The sequence below is a fragment of the Sinohyriopsis cumingii genome, chromosome 13, assembly GCF_028554795.1.
Source record: "Sinohyriopsis cumingii isolate HCF-2022 chromosome 13, ASM2855479v2, whole genome shotgun sequence".
NCBI classification, from domain to species: domain Eukaryota; kingdom Metazoa; phylum Mollusca; class Bivalvia; order Unionida; family Unionidae; genus Sinohyriopsis; species Sinohyriopsis cumingii.
Genome location: NC_142973.1, coordinates 42,900,788 through 42,917,819, shown reverse-complemented (window position 1 = coordinate 42,917,819; position 17,032 = coordinate 42,900,788). Strand labels below are relative to the sequence as shown.

General features: G+C 36.5%; 1 protein-coding gene across 8 annotated transcripts in view; it reads right to left on the bottom strand.

Annotated features, from left to right (window-relative positions):
* Positions 1 to 8,524, bottom strand: part of LOC149785302 (TNF receptor-associated factor 6-like) — a 104,241-nt gene extending 95,717 nt beyond the window's left edge. For 3 of the 8 annotated variants that reach the window (XM_089979190.1, XM_089979191.1, XM_089979186.1), the window contains exons 1-2: positions 8,453 to 8,524; positions 400 to 491 (exon numbers count right to left, since the gene is read on the bottom strand). The gene's annotated coding sequence lies outside the window, so the exon portion shown is untranslated. Of the gene's footprint in view, positions 1 to 399; positions 492 to 8,126; positions 8,254 to 8,406; positions 8,430 to 8,452 lie in introns of those variants that run through there. The other 5 variants (XM_089979188.1, XM_089979187.1, XM_089979189.1 and 2 more) reach the window with 5 other exon arrangements.
* Between the last annotated feature and the right edge of the window lie 8,508 nt (positions 8,525 to 17,032).

The following is a 17,032-nucleotide window of genomic DNA, read 5'->3' as shown; positions in this document are numbered from 1 at the left end:
CTAAAAGACCTATCCCAGTAGCAATATTGATAAATTTTACAAGGTATTTTAGCTTTCTTTAACCTGAAATATTCAGTGCACTTGATCTGGTGTTACATATATGTATATTTTATGGTTTTCTTAGACTAACATTGTAAACTAAGAATTCTTCTGATGTATGCTTTACTTTGGACAGATTAATTTTGAAAATAAATGGTTTATATTCTGTCTTTCTTTTTAAATATATAATGGTATTATAAGATTGCATCAAGCACCAACCAGACTTTTTCAGGAGTTATTTCAGTAAATTTTAAAGACAAAATAATCTGAAATGAATTCATGTACAGTATATGAATATGTTATGTTAAATATACAATGAGTTGAGAGAGACTTTACTGAAACAAAAAATCTACATCTCACCTGTTCTGCTGTGGGAGAATTCAAAAACCTTGAATAGTTGCTGAATAAAGCGGGTCAATGTGATCTCCTTTTTGCTGGTCATAAGATGTACCCTTCAAAAGAATAAACCCATCAATTTTTGTTACTAAAAACAGGTTTTGAGAAACAGATAAAAACAAACTTAACAAAACCACTGGAGCATGTAAACTAGATTGACATACTCTACTTTGTACATTGTGAACATTACTCTCCAGGATCTAAGTGTCATAGAAACTGAGTTACATGCAAGAAATGAAATAATTGCTGGAGCATGCAAAGTTGATCATGGTGAGTGGTAATACCTTTACTCATCCAGTTTCATGACTCTGCATATAACCGGGTCATAAATAATAAACTAAATGCAAAAACTTTATTAAAAATTAGTCATCCATATGTATTAAAAAATTAATCCATAACCAAAATGTTGAGAAAAAAACACACACACAAACATACAAACACACACACACATATACAAACACACACACAAACATACAAACACACACACAAACACACACACAAATACACACACATACAAACACACACACACACACACACACAAATAAACACACATACAAACAGACACACACAAACATACAAACACACACACAAACACATACACATACAAACACACACACACACAAACATACAAACACACACACATACAAACACACACACACACAAACATACAAACAGACACAAACACACACACATACAAACACACACACAAACACACACACATACAATCAAAGTGACCTAGTTTTTGAACCAAATGCCACATCCAAGGACATAACCCAGGGAACAACAGCAGTCTAAGGTCTAAGGAAATCTGAAAGTTTCAAATCATATAATAATTCAGATTTGTAATCGATAGATATGTATTAAAATATCAATGATGGAATCAAACTTTAATCACCTTAAGTGTCATAAATATTGACCCAGTGACCTGAGTCAAGGGTAGGAGTGGTAAGAAGAATGTAACAGTGGGATATTAATCTTCACAGGAGCCAAATTTGGTAAAGACATTCTTAAAATATAAGTAACTGATAAAAACAATTTCAACAGAAACTTGTACATGTACTTCTTCAGTATTTCCCATTAACCTTAGATACCCAAAAATTTTAATTTGACCCGAGCTCTGATACCAAGTTTTTTAAAACTCAAATCTGACCCCCAGTTCTGACACCATGGGCATTTTAGACTCTCAATCTTGCACCCCTAGGGAAAACAAACACTGTCTCTTGATCCTATTGGGGCCAGAGATAAAATCCAGGAATACCAAATCCATGAGGTCTATATGTGCTGATGTTATCTTTCGATGCTGGTTATTAGGTTATGTAAATATGTGAGTAAAATACAATTTTACCAACATGTGTCTCCAATATAATTGTTCAAATCAAGTCCCACCCAAGGATAGAAACCAGGGACAGAAGGGAAATATGTGTTTTTATTATGATGTGATCAAGGGGTATGAAAAATACATTAAACCAAAAATGTGTCCCCAATAAAATTATATATACTTGATCTGATGGGTAGGAGTGGTACTGAGAGAAGGGAACTATGTGATGATATATTTTAAGTTTAAAGTGAACTGGTATCAGATTGCACAGCTACATGTGCTGTATGAAGCTTTAAGCAAAATGTGTCCCCAATATAATTCTTGACCCCTTAATATCCCCCATGAGCAGGAGTGGTGTTAACAGACTGGGTGTACATGATGATGCAATATTGTCAACATAAAGTGAACTGGTAAAAAGGTTATAGAAATATCAGTAATGAAAAAACATATTAAACCAAAATGAGTCCCCATTTTCACTCTTGACCCTGTGCCTCAAGCTGTAACTTGAGTGGTGCTGACAGATGGGGAGTAAATGATGGCATAACCCAAATACTTTATGCAGTAGGCTGGACTGCTGCAAGTGACGTAAATAAAAATGTAAATGAAGCTGCACATGAGCACATCCACAAACAGAAAACCCAAATGTTATATGACCCTGTATTGGAGGAATAAATGTGCAGCAATCAAGGCAGACTTTATACTATTATTAGTATCATTATCTGTTGGGCCGCTGGGGTGCATATCAGGGTCATTAGGAAGGATGTTGGCTCTAAGGGGAGGGGAAATGGAACTAAGGGTGCAAGTTACAGTTTTTATGCACAAATTTAATGTTCCACACACCTGCCTAAAATAAAAATTCATGAAAAATCAAACACAATTGAGGTCAAAAAGGTCAATATTTTTGGACAGGTATAATAAAGCAAAACAAAAGAATATCATCCACTTAACAAGACCAGGCAGTGGAAATTCATAGAATAAAAAGCTGATGCACCCCACCCCCAAATTTATATATGCGTTTATCATTTCCGATGGCCATTTCTGAGAGAATGAGATGCTCACAGTGCAAACACAAGACCTTTCCCTGAGTGATAATTTTTAAAAACATTGTGTACTTAATAGCTTGATGCAATTCAAAATTGTTGTCATCTAGGCAGTTTTTGAGATATCTTCTTGCCTTGAACCAACATGTATATTGTTATGAGTGGCAAGCTCTGCTTTCTGCTTTCTGTTGATATTTCGCTGGCTACATATTGTGCTGTGACTACATGAGGTGTACATGCCCAAAATCAATTTCAAGAACAACACAAGCTGGGAAGACCAAATTCACAAACATATCCATATCTATAATTATCAAACAATAACAGCCCAAAAAGTCACACCACAGCCTTAAGTCAATAAATTTGCCAGAGGCCAATTTACAAAACTGTCCTCTGCCACCTAAGGGTAGGGGCAATATCTATTTCTATCTAATTGAAGCACTACGGTAGCTCAAGAACATGTGATTTGTCTATATAAATCTACTAATTTAGCTTCATATTTAATAAATGAATCATATAAAAAAGTTTCAAACATCATAATCATTACTAAATTCAACATCTACTTTATGTGTGTGTGTGTGTCAGATTTGTATTTTTAACGAAGCTATATAAAAATTTCAGTCATACTGCTACAATGTCTGCTGTGTGTGGCAGTTTATAGTGATGTCTGAGTGGGGCATCATGCTGCAGACATGTAGCATGACGTCCCACTCAGTCACATTATCCTGACACCAGGCCAACCAGTCCTAAGAATAACCTCTTTATGCTGAGCACCTAGCAAGGCAGCTGTTGGTACCATTTTTATAAGTCTTTAGTATGACTGGACTGGGGTTCAAACCCATGATCTCTCAACTTTATGAGTTGAGATGAAAAACTTATATTTCATTGTTCATTTAGTGTGGATAAAATAACATCCTTTGAAAGAATCTCACCAGTAAGTTTTAGAAAGAATTTTAAAAAATTAAACACTAAAAATTAATAATTGCATGATTGTGCTAAAGGATTTCTGATGATAGCCTTCTGTAATGCAAAATAATAATGAACAACTTGCACTGAGATTCTTATGTGCAAAATGTATTTAAACATAAGCTTTATGAAGAAGGTAGCTTCAAGGTTGTCACAGAAACCTAAAACAACAACATACATGTACATGCATTCCAAAAACCACCCTCTGCAGGTATATCAGAACCTGTATAAGTAAACACTCTAATTTATCAGTTTATGTGACACAACCCGAATTAAATGAGATGTCCCAACATCTGAATGAAGGTTCAGCTTCCACATAAATGTCACTCCCCATTTTACAAAATAAATTTTGAAATGTAATGGATATTACAATCTTGACTCAAATACAGGAGTTATAAAAATCTAGGTAACTTGGTTGGACCTACTCCCTTTTAATTTTGCTTTTTTTTGATGGTTGTTTGTGATTTTTATTTTATTTAACCTACTATATCAATTGTCTAGTGGACTGCAACCACAGCAAATGCTCAAACACACAATAATATACCTTTCTGTTTCAGGGAAAACAAATTACCTGTACATCAGTAAATCTTATTTTATGTTACAAATGAGACTAGACTTGTATCCCCAAGTCTTATTACATCAGTAAATCTTATTTTATATGAAAAATGAGACTAGGCTTATATCGCCAAGTCTTATAGCATCAGTAAATTGTATTTTATGTTATAAATGAGACAGAGCTTATATGGCCAAGTCTTATTGGGTCAGTAAATCTTATTTCATATTACAAATGAGACTAGGCTTATATCGCAAAGTCTTATTACTTCAGTAAATCTTATTTTATATGACAAATGAGACTAGGCTTATATTGCCAAGTCTTATTACATCAGTTAATCTTATTTTATATTACAAATGAGACTAGGCTTATATCACGTCTTCTTACATCAGTAAATTTTATTTTATGTTACAATTAGACATGGCTTATATTACCAAGTCTTATTACATCAGTAAGTCTTATTTTATATGACAAATGAGACTAGGCTTATATCACCAAGTCTTATTACATCAGTAAATCTTATTTTATATTACAAATGAGACTAGGCTTATATCGCAAAGTCTTAAAACATCAGTAAATCATATTTTATATTACAAATGAGACTAGGCTTATATCGCCAAGTCTTATTACATCAGTAAATCTTATTTTATATGACAGATGATACTAGGCTAATATCTGCAAGTCTTACAACATCAGTAAATCTTATTTTATATGACAAATGAGACTAAGCTTATATCGCCAAGTCTTATTACATCAGTAAATCTTATTTTATATGACAAATGAGACTAGGCTTATATCACGTCTCATTACATCAGTAAATTTTATTTTATGTTACAATTAGACATGGCTTATATTACCAAGTCTTATTACATCAGTAAGTCTTATTTTATATGACAAATGAGACTAGGCTTATATCGCCAAGTCTTATTACATCAGTAAATCTTATTTTATATTACAAATGAGACTAGGCTTATATCGCAAAGTCTTATAACATCAGTAAATCATATTTTATATTACAAATGAGACTAGGCTTATATCGCCAAGTCTTATTACATCAGTAAATCTTATTTTATATGACAGATGATACTAGGCTAATATCTGCAAGTCTTACAACATCAGTAAATCTTATTTTATATGACAAATGAGACTAAGCTTATATCGCCAAGTCTTATTACATCAGCTAATCTTATTTTATATGACAAATGAGACTAGGCTTATATCGCCAAGTCTTATTACATCAGTAAATCTTATTTCATATGACAAATGAGACTAGGCTTATATCGCCGAGTCTTGTTACATCAAGTAATTTTATTTTATGTTACAAATAAGAATTGCTTATATCACAAAGTCTTATTACATCAGTAAACCTTATTTTATGTGACAAATGTGCTTATAATATTTTTTAAAACATGAAGGCATGGCAGTGTAAAGATCGATAAATAATTAAGGAGGTAAATGAGAAGTAGATAGATACTGCAGGTAGGTAGAGAAAGTATATTTGCAATTTTAAAAGAATCCAGAGCTGATATACATCACTTACTTACAAAAAACTTATGTCACTAACATGCTGAATCAAATGAAATATCAAGATATACAATAAACAACATCTAGGAAAATATCCTTCAAATGTTTCTAACTTTGGTTACTGATGACCATACACAAGCAGTAAAGAGTAACCAAGAAGTAGGGACAATAAGAAATGTAGAAAATGCATGACAGTACATGAACATCTGATGGTCTGGGTAATACATTTGACAAATTGGTATGGAACTAAAAGACCTTATTAAACATGCATGAGATACACGTAATACTGGTTTACCATTCATTTAATATCAATATCAATCAAATCATAGAAGTATTTATATGGTGAAATCAATATGTAAAACACAAATTCTGATACCAATCTGATTGAAATCATATCTACATTGTCCTACGTGAGGATCTGACAACGACCGCTTAGGGGTCACATTCTGGTGACTTTTGAGTTAGCCAATGAAAACACAGCTTTCAAAAATCTTAAAGTTAATCAAATCATGATCTTCATCCACACTGCTCAGTCTCCAAGCACGAAGATCTAAGTCTTCATCTGAATGGCTGATAAAATTAGCAATTACAGTAAAAACATAGCTTGCCAGAACATTACCCTTAGCGGCTGCTGTCAGATCTTCATGTATAACAGTGGAGATCTGATTTTAATCAGACTGATTTCGATACAAGACATAAACAAACAATAAGCAACAAAAGAACAATACATCTATGAGAAATACAGAAAACCTATAGAATATTACATGTTAACTTATTACGCAAGTTAAATCAAATAATATGTCAAACATAAAGGATTAGGAAAATAGTAGCACAGTAAAATGTTGAACATACAGACCCATAGGGTGGGGGACATAGCTTTTGCTCTACATAATCAGTTATCCAGATGACTGAATTTTGGTGAAAAAAGCAGAATCACACATTTGACTAGAAATTATCAGTAACTAGGAATATATTCCTATTTTGTAGACAATGAATATGTTTAAGGGCAGAAAAAGCAGAAACATTAAAAAATATATTATCTAACATTATAGTACTTTAATTAAATAAAAAAATTTATTAAAAGATTTTATATTTGCACTTCATGCCTATCTACTCAGACTATCTATGCTGTAGTTATAACAATGGCATGATGGATAGTCATTTTACACACTTCTTTGTGCCAAAAGGCTTTAATCAAAGTAAGCTAGCCAGATATGGATTCTATTCACACCATAGCTGCTAGATGATTAAGTTGTATGACCTGCTAATTCACCATTGATCACTGATCAAATGTTAAGCATGTAGGCCAAGATCAGAGAATGCCTCTGACTGGATCGCTATATGTCTTTAATCATGCTTGATTTGCTTGGGACTTCCGTACAGCTGATTGCATACTGTCATAGTAGCACTTAATTTAGCAACAAGCAAGTGTAAGAAATAAAATTTCTCTCTTTGTATCACCCTCCCTTCCTCCTAACAGAGAGATCAAGAATGATGTCATCTGCAGCTATATTTATGATATGCTGGCCAATTTATTGTTGATTTTATATGGTGTTGAAAGCTGGAATAAATTCACTGAATCTCAAGATACTATGATAAAACATAGAGACATAAACAGAACACAAACCAGGATTTCTGTTAATATCTATATTTGTAATTTATAAGTTGATTGTGCCTCAACATGCCTTGTTTAAAATGGTCAATTATGATGGCTGCATATAGAAGAAACTGTCAGGTTGACCATCGTCATGGTAAATGGACAGAATATCATCTGCTTCAAGTGACCTTATCAGGAAGAATCTTTTACTTCTAATTTTACTTTGAAAAAGAAATTTAGTTCTTCATAATACCACTGCATGAGATTATATAAGTGTTATTTCTGATTTCTGTTAACTCTGCTCGGTGCTGGCACAGTTATCAACACTTTAATGTATAAGATACATGTACATTGTAATAAGCAACAATCTCAGGAGTCAAAGCAATGGTCAATATAACAATAAGTACCCAGATGAGTGTTGTTTAAAACAATATACAGTATACTTGAAATGCATGTTTTGAACACTAATTGGAGTGTAATCCCTGTTGGGATTAATACTCCAAGGATTTTAATTTGACTTTTGCTGTGCACATTAAACGGTGAACAATAAAAGTTATTCACAAGTGGATGAAAAATATAAGTAAAATAAAATTAAAAAAATAACCCTGTGACGAAATCCGTAATGAGATTACCAAGCTTAAACGAAAGAAAGAAAGAAAGAAAGAAAGAAAGAAAGAAAGAAAAAGATGCACACACACGTAATTCTTTAGAGGTGCCATATATTTCGATTCCGACCATAGACCATACTACGAATATCATTTGACACGGAATCCTTGATGGCCTGAATTAAGGAAGTAAATAATGTAAGACCCTGCATACAAGACCATACGTGGAAGCCTGGTCTGTCAATGAATACCCCCACCCTCCTCCGTAAGGTCTCAACAGTCCACATGGTTGAATGTTACTGACTTTGCAATATGTAAAGAGAATAATTAAGTGCTTAAATTAAAATATAATTGCAAATATTCATAATTACCAACCAAAAAAATCCTCCCCAAAGGGAATTTTCAACTGATATTTACCTGTATCTTCCTGATTTGTGCAATTCTACGTACACTTACAGAGCATTCCGAATAGACGGGGGATTTCCCTGTAAAAAAAGCCGCCAATGGAAATGAATAGAAAATACGTCACTAGAAGAGAAGTACAATATCGAATATACTAGAATGGCTATGTTGTATTGGGACTTCTTGTATTGGGACTTGTCACAGTTTCAAAGGAAACATATTGTATCTCTCTATACTGTTGTATTGGGACTTGTTGTATTGGGACTTGTCACAGTTTGTTTCAAAGGAAACATATTGTATTGGGACTTGTCACAGTTTGTTTCAAAGGAAATATTGTATCTCTCTATATTGTTGTATTGGGACTTCTTGTAGACTTGTTGTATTGGGACTTGTCACAGTTTGTTTCAGAGGAAACATATTGTATCTCTCTATACTGTTGTATTGGGACTTGTCACAGTTTGCGCGTAAGAGTGGACAACGTATTTTAAAAGTGATAGTGCTGAGAGGAACACATTAATATTAGAAAGACTGCAATTTGGTTACGATTTAAGCAGGTTAGAACTACGTAAACATCAGTTTTAGGGTTTATTGTGATGGAGGCTGCTGACTACAAACTGAAACTCAATCATGTCAGCCAGCAGCAGTTTCAGGCAGAGAATTCCAGTATAATGTCACTGAAGGGGGATAAAATGTTAGTAGTAAACGTAAGCTTCTTGCATGGTGTGTGTGTGTGTGTGTGTGTGTGTGTGTGTGTCTGTGTGTGTGTGATTTGGATTTTTAACATAGCTACAATGTCTGCAGTGTGACAGTTTGTAGTGATGTCTAGCACCGGGGCATCCTGCCGCAGACATTTAGCATCATGTCCCACCCAGTCATATTATCCTGACGCCAGACCCACCAGTCCTAACGCAAACCTCTTAATGCTGACCGCCAAGCGAGGCAGCTGCTGTACCATTTTATGTATTTGGTATGACTCGGCCGAGGATCGAACCCGCTACCTCCCGCATTCGAGGTGAACACTATAACCACTTAGGCCATCGAAGTGGTCTGCATGCTACTTAACAGACAGCAAAAGTAGTATCATAATGTGCGTGTTCGACTGGTATTACTACTATAGGTGAACGGCTTATACAACCCACGACTTTAGCCATAAATGACACACGAGCGTATGATTTAAGCAAGTGCATACGAACCCATAACGACACTTTATCTTATGCATAGATTGTTTTTTATTTGAGAATATTTTATATTGATTATGGCTGTATTTGTATATATTTTGCAGAGATTGTGTGATAATATTGTGGCTACAATATATTTTGTAGAGAGTGTGTGATAATATTGTGGCTACAATATATTTTGTAGGGAGTGTGTGATAATAGTGTGGCTACAATATATTTAGTAAAGAGTGTGCGACAATTATTTTATTAGTGGATGATTGCAGCTTAAATTATATAATTGATGAAGAGTTCACAAATTGACAGGTATATTATTTTGAAAGACTTTAGGATCATATATAATGCTGGAATCATATTATCGAAACAATGGCGTGTGTGTAGTGTTACAGAAAAGATTAAATCACTATTTTGCTTAAATCCATTATACAAATTTTGCTAAAGAGACGAATAATATAATGATTTTTCAAAGTATAACACCAATGATGAAGACTTTGTAAAGCTTATGAGACAAAAAAGTAAAAAGTCATTTTATTATGCAGTACACGAAAAACTCTAGTCGCTGTCGTTGACTAGACCACCCTGTGTATATAATAAAACGAATAGTGAATACTCAAACAAGGGGCATTGAAACAATTATAGCAGCAACAGCGAAGATCATCAATGATAGCTTAATTAGAGAGATGTTTTCATCATTATAAAATAACAGTGACATCCACATTCAACTTCCATAAGGCAAATTATGAACCGATTTATAACGTTGCAGAAGCAAAGTGGCAAAAATAATGGGACAAAGTCTACTAAGTAATTTCCGGGGCCCCGAATGGCCGAGTGGACTAAAGCGCTCTCCGTTACGGATCACTGCCATCTCACCTCTGTCTGCGTGGGTTCGAGTCTCGGATTCGGCTAATGTGGTTATGTGAGAAAGCTTGCCAGTAGCTTCTCGAGGATCAGTGGTTCTTCCTCCACCATTAATACTGGCCGCCATGTGTGCTGAAAAATGGCGTTAAACCCTACAACAACAACAACAACAACTAAGTAATTTCCGAGTCTAGTTAAGCAAAACCCATAGCGTATTATGATGTTGGGTATAAATGTGGAATTTCTGGCTGTATTCGAGTTGGTGCAATACTCAGCGGTGGGTCATTCGAGCTCATATGGGTTGAAACCAACACGATGGAAGATTTATTCAGGTTTACAAAGGAATTTTATGATGATTCCTAAAGAAATAAGTATGTTCTTTTGCAAAAGCCTGATTTACAAATTATAATTACCTTAACATATAAAAATGTGATCAGTCGTTTGATGGACTGACTGAAATTTTAATTTTCATTTGGAGTATGACCTCATTAGTCAGATATGAACGTATGTACGGAAAGAGATAAAACAGTGCAGACTTGAAAAAATCATCAAATTAGATTACTATTTTTGTATATAAAACGTACAATGACATTGGTAGGCAATCAATGCAGAAGTGTATGCCTGTGGAAATATGATCTCTACGAAAAAACATGCCATTACGAATGCTGTAAATCGCATGTTCGCGTTACTTGTTGGTCTATATGCTCGACCGTGCCAAAAATGTGGTATTAGAGTCTCATAATCAGCTTTCCCGGCCACGAAAATCTGTTCGCGAGTATTATCGTTCACGCCAGCTAAGATTCACTGAACCTATGCTTGTAGGACACCTGATGATGTCAACACTGTCGAGGAATAGGATACAGAAGTCTATGAAATAATATCCAGGACTGAAGCTATTTTGACTACTGGTCCTGGTAAAAAGTAAAATTAGCATACTGGAGTTATTAGGACTTTCCGACTACCAAAAAACCACAGCCTGTTGTGCAACAACTTTCCCCTGATGAACCAGAGCCAATTATAACTTAAGCGTAAAAAGTACAACTACTATAATCCACGCAAGAATGTGGAATAAAAATACTAAGAGTTGCAAGATTAGTAGATCTATTTGCGTTATTAGACCTCGCAGTTAATCCACGTCTGAATATAAGGGAGCACAGTGCAACAATAGCATAATTAAAAATCAAGATTCCTTTGTGGACCAAGCTGGCGGGAATTGCATGCATAGCCGGGGATGAACAAAAAATGTATAACATTTCAGTAGACTAACGCCGCTGAAGCTGTTGCGTATGTATTGCAGCAAAAGTTCCAGAATTTAAGTTGTACAAGAGCTCTCGCGATCTTAAAGATTACAAAGCAATTATCTCAAGCGTATATAAGCCAAACAGAGATGCTCTAAAACTTGCGTCATATATGCGTCCTGGAAATGTATCAATCTTACAGCAGGCTAACATTGTTTACAGTGTGGAATTTACCATGCCTAGCCTTGAAATGGCTTTGCACATCACAGCCAGGGTTTTATATTGGTGCTAGTGCAATCTTGAATCATAAAGACTTGGATAATTTTTGAATGAAATTGAGAAAAGTTGTGCAAAGATTCTCAGTAAGTTTGAAAAATACTCCAGAGAAGGTCCCGGATGGATGCTTTTCAGATACTTAGAAGTTCACTTTTTCCCCGTACAAATTTGCGGCTCGAATTACATACCAGCACCAAAGAATGTTCCACCTCGGTCAGTGATAAACAACAACCGGTGTTTTAAATGGGCTGTCTTATCCATTTTGCATCCACGAAGTGATCACCATACAAACGAGCTTCTAAACTTCTAAACTTTAAATAAAACTTGCAGGAATTTTAGTTTAGTAACACTGAATTTCCTACACAAGCTTCTGAAACTATACTAAAAATGTTTGAACAACTCAGCACTGATATTGGTGTTAATGTGTTTGCATGGAAAACAGGCTTTTACGTGAAACGATTATCAGCCATGAAAAGCGCTCGCTTCACTATGGATTTTGTTGTTGCTGAGCGACATTGATAGCTCAAGGGCGAAGCATTATTACTTGTGGATAATGAATCTTTCCGGGTTACTTAACCAACACAGCATAGCAATAATTTCCGTGTGGACGTTGTCTGCATTTAATTTGCCCATAATAGTTACTTGACAACCATAACGTTTACGGTAGTGGAATCAATGAAAAACCTCAGGATGCAGTTATACCAGAACCTGGTGAGAACATCAAAATGTATTTCAGTGCAACGAAGGATGAAAAGTCCTATATGTAATTTACGCGGACTTCGAAGGTCTTAACATTCCAATGGGTGAACCTAAGATTTTAACAAATGCAGTCAAAGATGCAGAACACGTCTCATGCAGTTTTGCTATACTGAAGTCAAATGCTCAATGCAAACGATCAGCCAATGTCGTAGCATGGCAAGGAGACGGTTGTAGTGTTTGTTAAATCGCGTCAAGTTATAATGAAATGCATCCGACGGAAGATCTCGCCCGCAAACACGAATATGACCAATGATGATAAACGCATTTTTTGTAATAGACATTCATTCTTAGATTTGTGATGGCGCTTTTTGCTCCACTGATGATAAAGTGCAGCATGTATCTGGGAGCAGGGCACGGTATATGTAACATGCAGTTACGAATTTAATCCATATAACACGAATTCCCGTGGTCCTAAATAATCTACGTGAATATGATATGCATCTGCTGACGCAAAGATCGCGGCTACTAGATGACGTTAAGCTCGGTCAACTTAAGTTCATCGATTCATTACAGTTCCTTACTTTCAGCGTGGATAAACTTGCAAGCAACATTGCAACAAATAGTACCGATCGTTTCACAATCACTCTTCGATACGGTGGAGCCGCTAATGATGAAATGTTTACCTTCCTGACTCGTTAAGGAATCTATCCCTGCGAGTACATGAGCGATTGGTACAAGTTTGCCGAAAACTCTGTTTCCACCGATCGAGGCATTCCATTTGAAGCTGCTTCGCAAAGTAATTTCCGCCAATTACTATACGCACGCAAAAAAATGTCTGTTCTGTGTTTGGTCGTTAAAACTTGGCGAATATCACGATTTGTATCTGAGCACATATGTGTTGTTGCTCGTGAATGTCGTCAAGACGTTTCGTGATACAGCAATATGTGTGTATATTCTCGATCACACTCACTTACGTTTTCTCATCACGGGGAATGCCCAGGGATGTGCTGCTATCAAAAACGAAGGTGGAAGTTGGAACTTCTCACCGATATTGACAAATGATATTGTACATCACGACCAATGACACATATACGGACATGGCTGAACCAGGTTTGGAAAAACGAATTTGATAACAAAGAGTATCCGAAAAATGATCCACTGTTTAGTGTGACCCACAAGAAAGTCGAAAGAAAGTTCCAAAAAGAATGCCCGGAAAAGCCAACCGAAGAATATATGCCACTGCAACCTAAACTGTAATTGATTGTGGTTGGTTCCGGTAAAAACATTAAGAAAGCAAAATGAATACTCCGGGTTACTGCTGCAGAAGATCTCAAACACAAGATGCTTGTGGAATGTCTGCGCAACGACGCAAATTCGTTCACACACCAAATCTGATACTGTCAAAGAAACATCGCATACTGTATATCGCTGGCCCAAAGTGTGTTCGTCATCTTTTTTCACAAAGCGACTGATATTCCCGCTGATGGAATTACTGCCTCATCATACAGAAGGTACGCGATTGTGAATCTACTTAAGATTGCCACGCTAGGGCATTATAATATAATTTCGTGCTAGTTATGAATCCGCGGAAAAGACTTGCAATTCTTCTCGCGCAAATGCTTTACTAGGAGGCTTCAGTCCGGCCAAATGGAAAGGGGTTGGTTGCCCCGGAGAATCAAACTGGTCCGAGATTGTAAATACATCAATGAACCATACCAGCTACGTAGCATTAAGTTGCCCGCCTTCTAACTCCCCTTTGTATACATATACCCAACGATTCTTTTTCGACTAGTTCTAACGGCGGTGGTTGTGAAATCAATATGTAAGAATAGTAAGAGCCTTCTGTGGAATGGTCATATTGTGCGCGTGGTTTCATTATTAATGACTGATGAAAGTCGTGTTACCCAATCGTGATATCGAGCACTCTGGGTCCGCGACTTCATATAAAATTCCTGCGCATTCTGACATTGTGATGCCCGAGTAATCTTGCACAATTGCACGGTTAAATAGTTCTGTAATAGCCTGGTCGCCATTGTATTAACATGTCCAATATGAAGATGCATCTTACGTTTGGTGAACAATGTATCAACGGCTCAGAGAAATTCTTCGCCCGACCCTACTTGGAACAGGCGTGCTCATGTTAGTGGCCCGCATACGTAACTATGTTTATGAGCATCTGCGACATTGCTTAATCTTTGGACATGAACGGCAACAATGCCAATTTAGTAGCATCGTCAATGAAGCCACTCAGCAACGTCTGTCTGATTCAGTTATTGCAAATCTGTACCGCTCCGGGGACCTAGTGGTTAGAGCGTCCGCCTCGGATGTGAGAGATCTCGGGTTCTTTCACCGGCCGAATCATACTAAAGACTTAAAACATGGTACTAACAGCTTCCTCGCTAGGCGCTCAGCATTAAGAGGTTATTTTTAGGAATGGTCGGCCTGGTGTCAGCATAATGTGACTGGGTGGAAAATCATGCTACATGTCTGCTGAATGATGCCCCAGTGCTAGACATCACTATAAACACTGCAGAAATCGTAGCGATATGATTGAAAAATTGTTAAAGCTACGTGAAAAATCTAAATCACACACACGCACACGCAAACCTGAAAATAGGAAGCGGATTATGATGATGGACGGGCTGCAAAAGGTATTAGACAAAACATAATGTTTAAACAATGATTTATGTCATGGATATGTCCGATGTTTACCATACAGACACGCCTTTGTTGTGTAATCGAAGCAAGCAATCCACCGTGAAGACAGGCTCCAATTGAGCTTTCAGCGGTGGATTCTCACAGCGTTGAGCCAAGCATAATGTACGCAGGGAGTTCACTGCACTATCCCACGCTCACACATAGTTGGGTTCGGTAGAAACTTTCATCAGGTTATTTTCGGAGCAAAACTCACAGTCACGGTAAACAGACAACGCAACACCAATGATGCAATCTTGTGTAATGGTGTCGCAGTTTCCGATGCATATAAAGTTGTGTTATCCATATTTACATTTGGATGGCATCAATGAACCCATCAGTGGACACAGACGCACATTTGACACCATTTAAATGTTTGGCGGATTATCAATAATTTTATTTCTCTCGATAACCATAGACTAAAGAAGGTATTAACGTGCCACATCACGTGTTTATAGCATTTCAAAGCGTAGAGAATCTGAACACTCAACTGGGATATTTTCAAAACTGGTGGTGACTGAAGTCTCGCTGATTTTAAACGGCCACCAAGAACCTACCGATAACACTTAGGCCTATTTTGAAAACTATTAAGTCGATAGTGTGTATCATCGATTAATGAAATATCCCCATCGAGAGCAAAATGTTGATACAGACTTGCAGATATTCCACAACGACTTTCTTACGGTCTACCCGATTTATTACTGTAACCTCAAGCATCTAGACCTAGTTAAGCAGTCCATGGCGGACATATACTTGCCCGGTAAGATAGAGTAAAGAACCTTTTCTTGTGATTCTCTCCGAGAAGGCTCTGTTCTTGAAGGGCTTGAGAGGTCTAAAGAGGGTCATTGACACGCCTGTAAAGAACTAGAAGAGTCAAAACATAGTAGCTAAAACTGTTTTCAAGTAATAATGTCCTGTCGCGATCTTAAGATTAGCCTTAACCCAAAGCAACATGCGAAAATATAGAATGCAATATGAAACGATTGCGGGGTTATATTAAGCCTTTCTTCAACAACGTGCAGTAGCATGATAATGTATGATTTGCCCCAATGACCTTCTTTGTGATTCTTCCACCAATCCTAGAGTCTAACCCCGTGACATATTTAGCCCATTTATAATTGTTAATTTTGTCCACAAACGTCACTTGAGCCAGTCATTCGAGAATTGTCCCATGCGGATGGAAGTGCTCCTAGAGCTCCACTGTTGACAAAATATTACTTTGTGATCGTAGAAACAAGCGGTTAGCTGGAAAATCACTCGCCAATTTTCCACCCACATACGCACCTGGCAAAGACGCTCGACGACTATTGACAAATACGATTTCTGAAATTGCAGCGGTGTTAAAAACTTTGCTCACGCTGGGGTTAAAGCAGACATAGTTCTTAGCGCGTATTTGGTTATGCCACTTACACATGACAAGGCTGGATTTAAAATTACTACGCCGTGGATTCACAGTGGTGCCCGCGTAATCCTGAACCGCAAAGACAGCATCGCCATTGATGATGACATTGGCAGAGGAATTGAAAGATGCTCGAAACACCGGAGAAATGCATCAACGCAGAATCGGGATGGACTCACAAAAGATGAACGTAAGTCGTTGTACATATCTCACCGTACTAATCGTTTCGTGGTTAAAGTTATATAGCAAAACCAAA